Source organism: Coregonus clupeaformis, chromosome 35 (assembly GCF_020615455.1).
Source record: "Coregonus clupeaformis isolate EN_2021a chromosome 35, ASM2061545v1, whole genome shotgun sequence".
Classification (NCBI taxonomy): domain Eukaryota; kingdom Metazoa; phylum Chordata; class Actinopteri; order Salmoniformes; family Salmonidae; genus Coregonus; species Coregonus clupeaformis.
In genome coordinates, this window is record NC_059226.1 from 20,678,482 (window position 1) to 20,690,996 (window position 12,515).

The following is a 12,515-nucleotide window of genomic DNA, read 5'->3' on the forward strand; positions in this document are numbered from 1 at the left end:
AACATCATTAACCAAATGAGGAAAAGGTCAGGAAACACACCTCCAAGACTGAAATCTTGCTATTCTAATGAGCAACAGAAAACACAAGTGCCAATCGGCATGGTCAGTGGCTTTTTAAGCTGTGATTCTCAAACATAATGGATATGTTGGCATTTACAGAGATAAGGCTTTCCACGTCTGTTTCTATTTGACATATTTTCCCACCTCAATGAAGTATAAAATTATCTTAGTACATTTTTGGGGTAGGTTGCAATTCCACTCTCCTTTAGTATTTGTTCATGTTTTTTATTGACAGGGATAGATATGAGATAAAGAGGGAACAGAGAGCAGGGATTCTTGAAAGAAGGGACCATCTCTATTTTTTTCACAAATATTTTTCTTAATATTAACAAAATGTGAAATATATATTTTTATAGACCAATGTATCAGCTATCACACCACGTAAAGGAACAGCCTCCTAATTCATTTTTTTTCTTCATAAAATACAACTAAATGGATTTATGTAAACTCTGTCAGACACCATAAAAGTATTTTCATTTGTACATGTATTGTCCAACAAGTGTTTGAAGGCCTTGATTGTTTAATTCTAACATTAGATTATTGAAATATGTAAAACAAATCTGAAAACTTCTTTTTGTTTTGTTTTATAGTACTATGTATGTTTTTCTCGATTCAGAACATAAAACAACATTTATAAAGCAATCATTATCCCTTAGGTCTAGTACAGCAAATATTTTTTCGGAATATTGACAAAAATAAATTGATCTTAATTAGGGGGTTAACCGTCAGTGCGGAGTTGACAACAAATACTCAAAACAGACATCTTTGTTTCTATTATCAGACTGTTGACTGTAGATGACAGACAGATCTGACACTTCTCTTCTTAGAAAGGATCTTATCTACCACCTCACCTTGACTTTTTCTCTCTCTCTCTCTCCATCTCTCTCTCTCTTTGACAGATTACTCACTATTTTTCCCCTGTGGGAATCGAACCCACAACCCTGGCATTGCAAACACCATGCTCTACCAACAGAGCTACATTCCCTCCCCTACCCTGGACGACTGTGCGCCGCCCCATGGGTCTCCCGGTCGCGGCCGGCTACAACAGAGCCTGGATTCGAACCAGGATCTCTAGTGGCACAGCTAGCACCACTGCGCCACTCGGGAGGTCATCAAGCTTATCAAGGGCCCAAGAACACATTGATTCTCAGAGTTTCAGTACCCCATTGAGATGCTGTTTATGTGCCTTAGTGTGTGTGTGCATGTGTGTGTGTGTAAGTGTGTGTGTTGAGAGGCAGAGGAAGCCCCAGATGAATTGGAGTTCATTAGTCTTGAGGGGCCCTGCCTGGTTCTTTCATATCTACTGTATAAGACTGTCCACACACACATCTCTACAGGCCTCATTTAGCTGTAGGAGGCTTGTTGAGGAATGGGAACAGAAATCCCCATAATGACAGTAAATAACAATAACTCTCCTGATTCTTTATTTTACATTTACGTCATTTAGCAGACGCTCTTATCCAGAGCAATTAGGGTTAAGTGCCTTGCTCAAGGGCACATCGACAGATTTTTCACCTAGTCGGCTAGGGGATTAGAACCAGCAACCTTTCGGTTACTGGCACAACGCTCTTAACCACTAAGCTACCTGCCGCCCCGAATGCTTAGAATCTACTCCTAGAGGAAAGAGAGGAGTGAACACAACTCCTTTATGTGTGTGAGAGTAGGAACCACAAAGATGACAAGGAAGGAAAAAGGAGAGGAGTGCTGCTCAGATCACATTAACCAGATCACATTAACCAGATCACATTAACCTCTTTGTACAGTGTAATACATTCTTCATTCAAAGACTCAATCATGGACACTCTTACTGACAGTTGTGGCTGCTTCGCGTGATGTATTGTTGTCTCTACCTTCTTGCCCTTTGTGCTGTTGTCTGTACCCAATAATGTTTGTACCATGTCTTGTGCTGCTACCATGTTCTGCTGCTGCCATGTTGTGTTGTGTTGCTACCATGCTGTTTTCATGTTGGGTTGCTACCTTGCTGTGTTGTCGTGTGTTGCTGCCATGCTATGTTGTTGTCTTAGGTCTCTCTTTATGTAGTGTTGTGTTGTCTCTCTTGATGTGATGTGTGTTTGGTCCTATATTTATATATATACTGTATATCTTTTTTAAATCCCAGCCCCCGTCCCCGCCGGAGGCCTTTGCCTTTTGGTAGGCCGTCATTGTAAATAATAATTTGTTCTTAACTGACTTGCCTAGTTAAATAAAGGTTAAATTAAATAAATAAAAATCAATAACATGTGTGGCCAACAGGCTGGCCTGAATCATCCACAGCAATAATGGATTCATTTTATACTTGGACACACCAGATGTGACTTTATCAAACAGCATTATGACTATTACCATTCACTCTCACTCTCTGACGCTCATGGCTACTGTATGGTGGAGTTAAACCTGTCTCGGCTACACTCAACCACTTTGGGGACACAAAGGGGGCCGGGGAATAGGAGAAAGTGGTTTGGCTTTTTCAGGAAGGACAATAGAGATGGAATAGAGAGACGGCACCATGCGTCCAGAGCGACTGCTGACATGTCCCATCATCATTATGTTACGTCACCTACCTCAGTGTGCTGCACCATGACATGTGACCGAGTTATTTGACTGCCTAGAATAAACTAGTGTGGGACCAGGTGCTTGAGGTGGAAGGCTTTTCTTATGGAAGGCTTTTCTCCACTGTAATGTGGGGAATATAGTAAACATCATCTTTTCAAGTTATCCTTTATTTAGGTAGTATTTTCACAGGTTTTGAGACGGTATTGAGAAGAAGTAAGATGGTAAGCAGAATAAGCTGGTTCCCTACGTCCCTCAATCAATCAACCAATCAATATCAAATGTATTGAGATTGAGAGAGAGAGAGAGAGAGAGAGAGAGAGAGAGAGAGAGAGAGAGAGAGAGAGAGAGAGAGAGAGAGAGAGAGAGAGAGAGAGAGAGAGAGAGAGAGAGAGAGAGAGAGAGAGAGAGAGAGACAGCAGGTCCGGGACAAGGTAGCACAAACATTGAACAGGTCAGGGTTCCATAGCCGCGGGCAGAACAGCAGCACTACAAGGTAGCACCCTCCCAGGCCTGGCTGTCTCCGTCTCTACTGAACGTACAGGGATAATGTTCTGGTCTTTTTAATCAATCCCTGCCTGTAATATTCCTAACTGAAGGTCTGGTGATCCTAGCAGACACTGTGTCCCAAATGACACCCTGTTCACTATTTAATGCACGATTGTTGACCAGGACCCATAGGGCTCCATGTAGGGAAAAGGGTGTCATTCATGACGCTTTCACTGAGCTTATGAAAGCAGCCCAGACACATTTCACATCTGGCTCCATGTTGACTTAACTGATGTTCTCCAGATCACATTCACATTGCCTTCAGGTGTTTGGTTATGAGTCAGCTATCAATCTCTCATTCTGTCCTTCTTAGTTCTCCTATAAGCTGAGAATGCAAGCCTGAATGGAGATGCTGATGTAAAATGAGGATTTAATTATTCCGTTTTTTTATTAGGATAATATGTGTATTAAGTGTTTGTTCTTTTTGAAGGTTTTGTGAATAACTTTCAAAAACATATTATGAGAACATTAGAATAGTATATAATTATATTCACAATTCTCCATGTAAACACTATTATCCTAATGAGTCTACTGCTCAGGTGCAGGCTGGGAGACGATGCTGATAGGCTGAGCGATTAGAATCTGACTATATTACTAATCCATGTGGGTATGGTTTCAACTGCTGCTGGGGGACCTGTATTTGACCTTTTGCTTGGCAGAGCAGTGTTATGGGTTACGTGTGGCCACCACAGCCTGTTTGAGGATAGAATGTAGCAGTGTCATGGGTTATGTACACTGCTAAAAAAAATAAAGGGAACACTTAAACAACAGAATGTAACTCCAAGTCAATCACACTTCTGTGAAATCAAACTGTCCACGTAGGAAGCAACACTGATTGACATTACATTTCACTTGCTGTTGTGCAAATGGAATAAAAAACAGGTGGAAATTATAGGCAATTAGCAAGACACCCCCAATAAAGGACTGGTTTTGCAGGTGGTGACCACAGACCGCTTCTCAGTTCCTATGCTTCCTGGCTGATGTTTTGGTCACTTTTGAATGCTGGCGGTGCTTTCACTCTAGTGGTAGCATGAGACGGAGTCTACAACCCACACAAGTGGCTCAGGTAGTGCAGCTCATCCAGGATGGCACATCAATGCGAGCTGTGGCAAGAAGGTTTGCTGTGTCTGTCAGCGTAGTGTCCAGAGCATGGAGGTGCTACCAGGAGACAGGCCAGTACATCAGTAGACGTGGAGGAGGCCGTAGGAGGGCAACAAACCAGCAGCAGGACTGCTACCTCCGCCTTTGTGCAAGGAGGAGCAGGAGGAGCACTGCCAGAGCCCTGCAAAATGACCTCCAGCAGGCCACAAATGTGCATGTGTCTGCTCAAACGGTCAGAAACAGACTCCATGAGGGTGGTATGAGGGCCCGACGTCCACAGGTGGGGGTTGTGCTTACAGCCCAGCACCGTGCAGGACGTTTGGCATTTGCCAGAGAACACCAAGATTGGCAAATTCGCCACTGGCGCCCTGTGCTCTTCACAGATGAAAGCAGGTTCACACTGAGCACATGTGACAGACGTGACAGAGTCTGGAGATGCCGTGGAGAACGTTCTGCTGCCTGCAACATCCTCCAGCATGACCGGTTTGGCGGTGGGTCAGTCATGGTGTGGGGTGGCATTTCTTTGGGGGGCCGCACAGCCCTCCATGTGCTCGTCAGAGGTAGCCTGACAGCCATTAGGTACCGAGATTAGATCCTCAGACCCCTTGTGAGACCATATGCTGGTGCGGTTGGCCCTGGGTTCTTCCTAATGCAAGACAATGCTAGACCTCATGTGGCTGGAGTGTGTCAGCAGTTCCTGCAAGAGGAAGGCATTGATGCTATGGACCACCCGTTCCCCAGACCTGAATCCAATTGAGCACATCTGGGACATCATGTCTCGCTCCATCCACCAATGCCACGTTGCACCACAGACTGTCCAGGAGTTGGCGGATGCTTTAGTCCAGGTCTGGGAGGAGATCCCTCAGGAGACCATCCGCCACCTCATCAGGAGCATGCCCAGGCGTTGTAGGGAGGTCATACAGGCACATGGAGGCCACACACACTACTGAGCCTCATTTTGACTTGTTTTAAGGACATTACATCAAAGTTGGATCAGCCTGTAGTGTGGTTTTCCACTTTTATTTTGAGGGTGACTCCAAATCCAGACCTCCATGGGTTGATCAATTTGATTTCCATTGATAATTTTTGTGTGATTTTTTTGTCAGCACATTCAACTATGTAAAGAAAAAAGTATTTAATAAGATTATTTCATTCATTCAGATCTAGGATGTATTATTTTAGTGTTCCCTTTATTTTTTTGAGCAGTGTATATGTGGCCACAGCAGTGGGAAAAGGATGTACCTTCAGGTGTGTTCCTGCCGCTGTTCTGTTCTACTATTCAACCCTTCCCCCTCCTCTTCCTACTTCAGGGATGGAGACTTTGTGTACAAGGCTGCCCCTCGCCTCCTACGTGTGTTCCTACCAAACAATGTACCCACTTGGTTCCGTCTGTAAGAAATGTTTTGTTCCTGTGCATATTACTAGCTGGACGGAATTACATGCGGAAGAGTTTTGAACAAAATGGCCGCCCTAAACAAAAACCGTCATTGCCCCCCTCAGACAAGAACAGTTTATTCTCACTTCTGAATCATCCATTGAGGCTCACTAATCTGGGCTTTTAACCTTGCACTGAATTTTGTATTGTTCTTCTTTCGTGCAAAATAAATATACAACTGGTTTCTGTTCTAGATTACAACTGGTTTCTGATTAAAGATTACAACTGGTTTCTGTTACAGATTACAACTGGTCTCTGATTACAGATTACAACTGGTCTCTGATTCTCTGATTACAGATTACAACTGGTCTCTGATTACAGATTACAACTGGTCTCTGATTACAGATTACAACTGGCCTCTGTTACAGATTACAAATGTTCTCTGTTACAACCAGATCAAGTATTTTTTTCACATTTCTCATTATGAGATCAAGATCTCATATTTGGTTGTTATCTGGCCAGATCAGGTTACAACCAGATAAACATGTATTTTTCTGGTTGGTAAAAAATTTGATTGCCTAAATGGTAGCTTTGTTCTCATCTTAAATACCATATCAATTAGATTTTCCAAGTAGCCCACACTGAGCACGACCAAACAACCCAATCAGATACAGTAAGTTGTGCATACTAGAACAACAGCAATGGATGGGGAAACTGGAAAGAAAACCACAACCATCCTGGCCTACTGGAGTTGTAATCACAAGAAAATTGATTCTGTCAACTTTCTTTGCATCGTCAACTTGATTGTTTGGATGTCTTGCAGTTTGATCCGGTTTGATAGTGCTCACACTTCTTCACCAAAACAAACCAGATAAGATTAACACTTCAGCTAAATCTTATAAGACCAACACATGGCCTGTTGTCCCATACGCATGGCCTGTTGCATGGCCATGATACCACTAAAGTCTTCTCTCAATGTGAATGAGAACCAAAATCACTTGGAGAGCAAACAGCCACTCTCAACATTCAGTTAACATTCATATTCATTAATTTTCATAGAACACTTGATGACTAATTGTGTAGAGATGAAAGAAGTAATGTCTACATTCTCATCGATGGGGCTGTAGTGGAACAGGTTGAGAGCTTCAAGTTCCTTGGTGTCCACATCACCAATGAACTATCATGGTCCAAACACACCAAGACAGTCGTGAAGAGGGCACGACAAAGCCTATTCCCCCTCAGGAGACTGAAAAGATTCGGCATGGGTCCTCAGATCCTCAAACAATTCTACAGCTGCACCATCGAGAGCATCCTGACTGGTTGCATCACCGCCTGGTATGGCAACTGCTTGGCCTCCAGAGGGTAGTGCGTACGGCCCAGTACATCACTGGGGACAAGCTTCCTGCCATCCAGGACCTCTATACCAGGCGGTGTCAGAGGAAGGCCCTCAAAATTGTCAAAGACTCCAGCCACCCTAGTCATAGACTGTTCTGTCTGCTACCGCACGGCAAGCGGTACCGGAGTGCCAAGTCTAGGTCCAAAAGACTTCTCAACAGCTTCTACCCCCAAGCCATAAGACTCCTGAACAGCTAAGCATGGCTACCCGGACTATTTGCACTGCCCCCCCACCCCATCTTTTTACGCTGCTGCTACTCTGTTAATTATTTATGCATAGTCACTTTAACTCTACCCACATGTACATATTACTTCAACTACCTCAACTAGCCGCCGGTGCCCCCGCACATTGACTCTGCACCGGTACCCCCCTGGATATAGCCTCCCTACTGTTATTTTATTTTACTTCTGCTCTTTTTTACTCAACACTTTTTTGTTGTTGTTTTATTTTACTTTTTTATTAAAAATAAATGCACTGTTGGTTAAGGGCTGTAAGTAAGCATTTCACTGTAATGTCTGCACCTGTTGTATTCGGCACATGTGGCCAATAAAATTGTATTTTATTTAATTTGATTTACAGCGCTGTAATGCTACACACAAGACAACATTTCAATTCCACTGTGATCTTTGTCAGCACCTTACAATTGGATGTGCGTATTTAGCCTTTTTCTAGTGGTGTAGAGCTCCATTGGGAGCGGTATGTATTCTCTGATGTTGAGCTGTCTCATCTACAACCCATTCCCCCCTGTCAGTCCCTCCTTCTCAGCCCAGACACAGTCTGTCCCATCCATGACTCATACTGTAATGTGCTGTACACTCTCTGCTTTCCTTCAAAAGGGGGTTTGGATTACCCAGACCAGCCCTTCTCTATCTCTCTCTTTCTCTGTGTCTCACAGCGGTAAACAGCCAAATACAGCTTTGGCTTATTTTGTTTTCACATAGACTACAAAACACATTCGGAAAAGATGTTGAGGGGAAACTATCACATTTTGAAAAACTGAGCTCCGTGTCTCTCCACACGCACACTCACTCGTCTAAACACATTACCTCTCTGAAATTACTGTTCGAAATCCTGTTCCCCGCTCCTCGCCACCCAATGATCCCATCTCGCCAGTCTATGGGATTACCCAGCAGGCCTACTGATGGCGTGTCTGTGGAACACAGCGTTCTCATAACTCAACATGTTTTATAATCTGTTTCTTTGAATCCTCTTCTTCTTTCAAAGGGGATCCACACTTTGTTGTAACGTCGTACATCACATTGTGCATGGTGTTATTCAGACTGGTATATGAATGACTAGGATAATAGGGATATACTTGTGCCTTATTCCCAACTGGTGATTGGATACATGGATTAGCTATAGTGTGGGTGAGACAGAGCACCAGGTTCTTGTACATCTGCAAGCAAAGGATAGGGTCATTGTGTCTGTCTCTTGCTTGCACATACAGATGTAGGATCTTAATTTGAGCCAGTTGTGGATTATAATTAATGGACATTTTTGTAGGGGTTGATACATTTTTCCGTAGGGCAAATCAAGTCTGAAATCCAGTCTCAAACAGGAAATGACCAACTTTAGAAGCCTTTTAAAAATCAAATACACTACTTGTTTGCATTTCCTGCTTTGCATGAAGGTTCTCAGCAACAAAAGAGTGATCAAATTAAGATCCTACATCTGTACAGTTTCTAAGGTTTGAATATTGAAAACAAACAGACAATTTACATACCACACACACACACACAAATGCACACAAAAACACGCACACACACAACCAACCCCATCACACACAAGTTAACACAACCCCTCTCCCACATACACACACACACACCTCCAACTGTTCTCCTTTGCTTGTCCTCTCCCATTATCCACCTCAGTGGAGGCTGGTGAGGGGAGGGCGGCTCATAGTCATGGCCGAAATGGAACGAATGGAACTGTATCAAACACATAGAAGGAAGGGTTTCATGTATTTGATACTGTTCCATTAATTCCATTCAAGGCCATACTTAAGGGGTTTTACGGTAGTATGAAGGCATGTATGGCAGAAAGAGTCTCTGGTTACCATGTAGACCTGATTTACTCACAATGTCTCAAAGAGATCGCATTTATTATATTAGTATATTATATGTATTATATACATTCAAGACAGAAGAAACAAATTGATTAAGAAAATAATAAAACCATTTTCTTTTAGTTACCTTTTTCTCAACTTGTTTCTATTACTTTGTAGCATGTTAAGCTAATTTACAGAGTAGTTAGCTAGCTTGTCAGCTAGTTTTGTTGCCATATATTGTGCACCTTCCATTGTTTAGCTTAGTCGCTAGCTAGCTGGTTGATTTTTTTCTTTTGCAACCAGGACAGAGGAAAGCAACAATCACCTCCACAAATGTTGTTTACATTCATATCCATCCATACTGAATGAAGCACCTAAGGGACCTTCTTGGCACCCTTAACTTCTTAACTTAATTTAAGGGGGACATTTTACTTAAGATGTTTTATGCAACCGGGACCCTTTTTAATCAATCCCTGCCTGTAATATTCCTAAGAGAAGGTCTGGTGATCCTAGCAGACACTGTGTCCCAAATGAGACCCTGTTCACTATTTAACGCATGATTGTTGACTAGGGCCCGTAGGGCTCCATGTAGGGAAAAGGGTATCATTCATGACGCTTTCACTGAGCTTATGAAAGCAGCCCAGACACATTTCACATCTGGCTTAGTGTTGACTTCACTCTTGTTCTCCAGATCACATTCACATAGCCTTCAGGTGTTTGGTTATTAGTCAGCTATCAATCTCTCATTCTGTCCTTCTTAGTTCTCCTATAAGCTGAGAATGCAAGCCTGAATTGAGATTCTGATGTAAAATGAGGATTTAATTATTGTGTTTTTTTATTAGGAAAAGAGGTGTATTAAACTGCTCTAATCTGCTTCTAATCCACGTGTGTATGGCAGAGCAGTGTTATGTTTCATGTGTGGCCACCACAGCCTTTTGAGGATAGAATGTACAGTGCCTTGCAAAAGTATTCATCCCCCTTGGCGTTTTTCCTATTTTGTTGCATTACAACCAGTAATTTAAATGGATTTTTATTTGGATTTCATGTAATGGACATACACAAAATAGTCCAAATTGGTGAAGTGAAATGAAAAACATAACTTGTTTCAAAATATTCTAAAGAATAAATAACGGACAATTGAAGCGTGCATATGTATTCACCCAATTTGCTATGAAGCCCCTAAATAAGATCTGGTGCAACTAATTACCTTCAGAAGTCACATAATTAGTTAAATAAAGTCCACCTGTGTGCAATCTAAGTGTCAAATGATCTGTCACATGATCTCAGTATATATACACCTGTTCTGAAAGGCCCCAGAGTCTGCAACACCACTAAGCAAGGGGCACCACCAAGCAAGCAGCACCATGAAGACCAAGGAGCTCTCTCCAAACATTTACATTACATTTTTTTACATTTTAGTCATTTAGCAGACGCTCTTATCCAGAGCGACTTACAGGAGCAATTAGGGTTAAGTGCCTTGCTCAAGGGCACATTGTGACACTCTGGCTCCATGGACTTTGATATTTGAGCCAGGGTTGTTCACTTTCATTTGTTTGGGTGTATTTCATTTGGTGGTGTTGGGGATGGGTGAGTTTCATTTTGTTTGTGTCTATGGTGATTGGTCTATGACTCCCAATCGGAGGTAACGAGTGTCAGCTGTCGGCTCGTTATCTCTGATTGGGAGCCATATATATTCTGTGTGTTTTCTCCTTTGTTTTGTGGGTTATTGTTTCCGTGTTCCTGTTTAGTCTATGTACTGTTGGACTTCACGTTTCGTCATTTTGTTTTGTAGTTACGTGCTTTGATTATTAAAGTCATCATGTTCACTCGCAACGCTGCGCATTGGTCTCCTCCTTCAGACGATCGTGACACACATTAACGTCATTTAGCAGACGCTCTTAGCCAGAGCGACTCACAAATTGGTGCGTTCACCCTATAGCCAGTGGGATAACCACTTTACAATTTGGGGGGTTAGAAGGAATACTTTATCCTATCCCAGGTATTCCTTAAAGAGGTGGGGTTTCAAATGTCTCCGGAAGGTGGTGAGTGACTCCGCTGTCCTGGCGTCGTGAGGGAGCTTGTTCCACCATTGGGGTGCCAGAGCAGCGAACAGTTTTGACTGGGCTGAGCGGGAGCTATGCTTCCGCAGAGGAAGGGAGCCAGCAGGCCAGAGGTGGATGAACGCAATGCCCTCGTTTGGGTGTAGGGACTGATCAGAGCCTGAAGGTACAGAGGTGCCGTTCCCCTCACTGCTCCATAGGCAAGCACCATGGTCTTGTAGCGGATGCGAGCTTCAACTGGAAGCCAGTGGAGTGTGCGGAGGAGGGGGTGACGTGAGAGAACTTGGGAAGGTTGAACACCAGACGGGCTGCGGCATTCTGGATGAGTTGTAGGGGTTTAATGGCACAGGCAGGGAGGCCAGCCAACAGCGAGTTGCAGTAGTCCAGACGGGAGATGACAAGTGCCTGGATTAGGACCTGTGCCGCTTCCTGTGTAAGGCAGGGTCGTACTCTCCGAATGTTGTAGAGCATGAACCTGCAGGAGCGGGTCACCGCCTTGATGTTGGCGGAGAACGACAGGGTGTTGTCCAGGGTCACGCCTAGGCTCTTCGCACTCTGGGAGGAGGACACAGCGGAGTTGTCAACCGTGATGGCGAGATCATGGAACGGGCAGTCCTTCCCCGGGAGGAAGAGCAGCTCCGTCTTGCCAGGGTTCAGCTTGAGGTGGTGATCCGTCATCCATACTGATATGTCTGCCAGACATGCAGAGATGCGATTCGCCACCTGGTTATCAGAAGGGGGAAAGGAGAAGATTAGTTGTGTATCGTCAGCGTAGCAATGATAGGAAAGGCCATGTGAGGATATGACAGAGCCAAGTGACTTGGTGTATAGGGAGAAAAGGAGAGGGCCTAGAACTGAGCCCTGGGGGACACCAGTGGTGAGAGCACGTGGTGCGGAGACAGCTTCTCGCCACGCCACTTGGTAGGAGCGACCGGTCAGGTAGGACGCAATCCAGGAGTGAGCCGCGCCGGAGATGCCCAGCTCGGAGAGGGTGGAGAGGAGGATCTGATGGTTCACAGTATCAAAGGCAGCAGACAGGTCTAGAAGGACAAGAGCAGAGGAGAGAGAGTTAGCTTTAGCAGTGCGGAGAGTCTCCGTGACACAGAGAAGAGCAGTCTCAGTTGAATGACCAGTCCTGAAACCTGATTGGTTTGGATCAAGAAGGTCATTCTGAGAGAGATAGCAAGAGAGTTGGCTAAAGACGGCACGCTCAATAGTTTTGGAAAGAAAAGAAAGAAGGGATACTGGTCTGTAGTTGTTGACATCAGTGGGGTCGAGTGTTGGTTTTTTGAGAAGGGGAGCAACTCTCGCTCTCTTGAAGACGGAAGGGACATGGCCAGTGGTCAAGGATGAGTTGATCAGCGAGGTGAGGTAGGG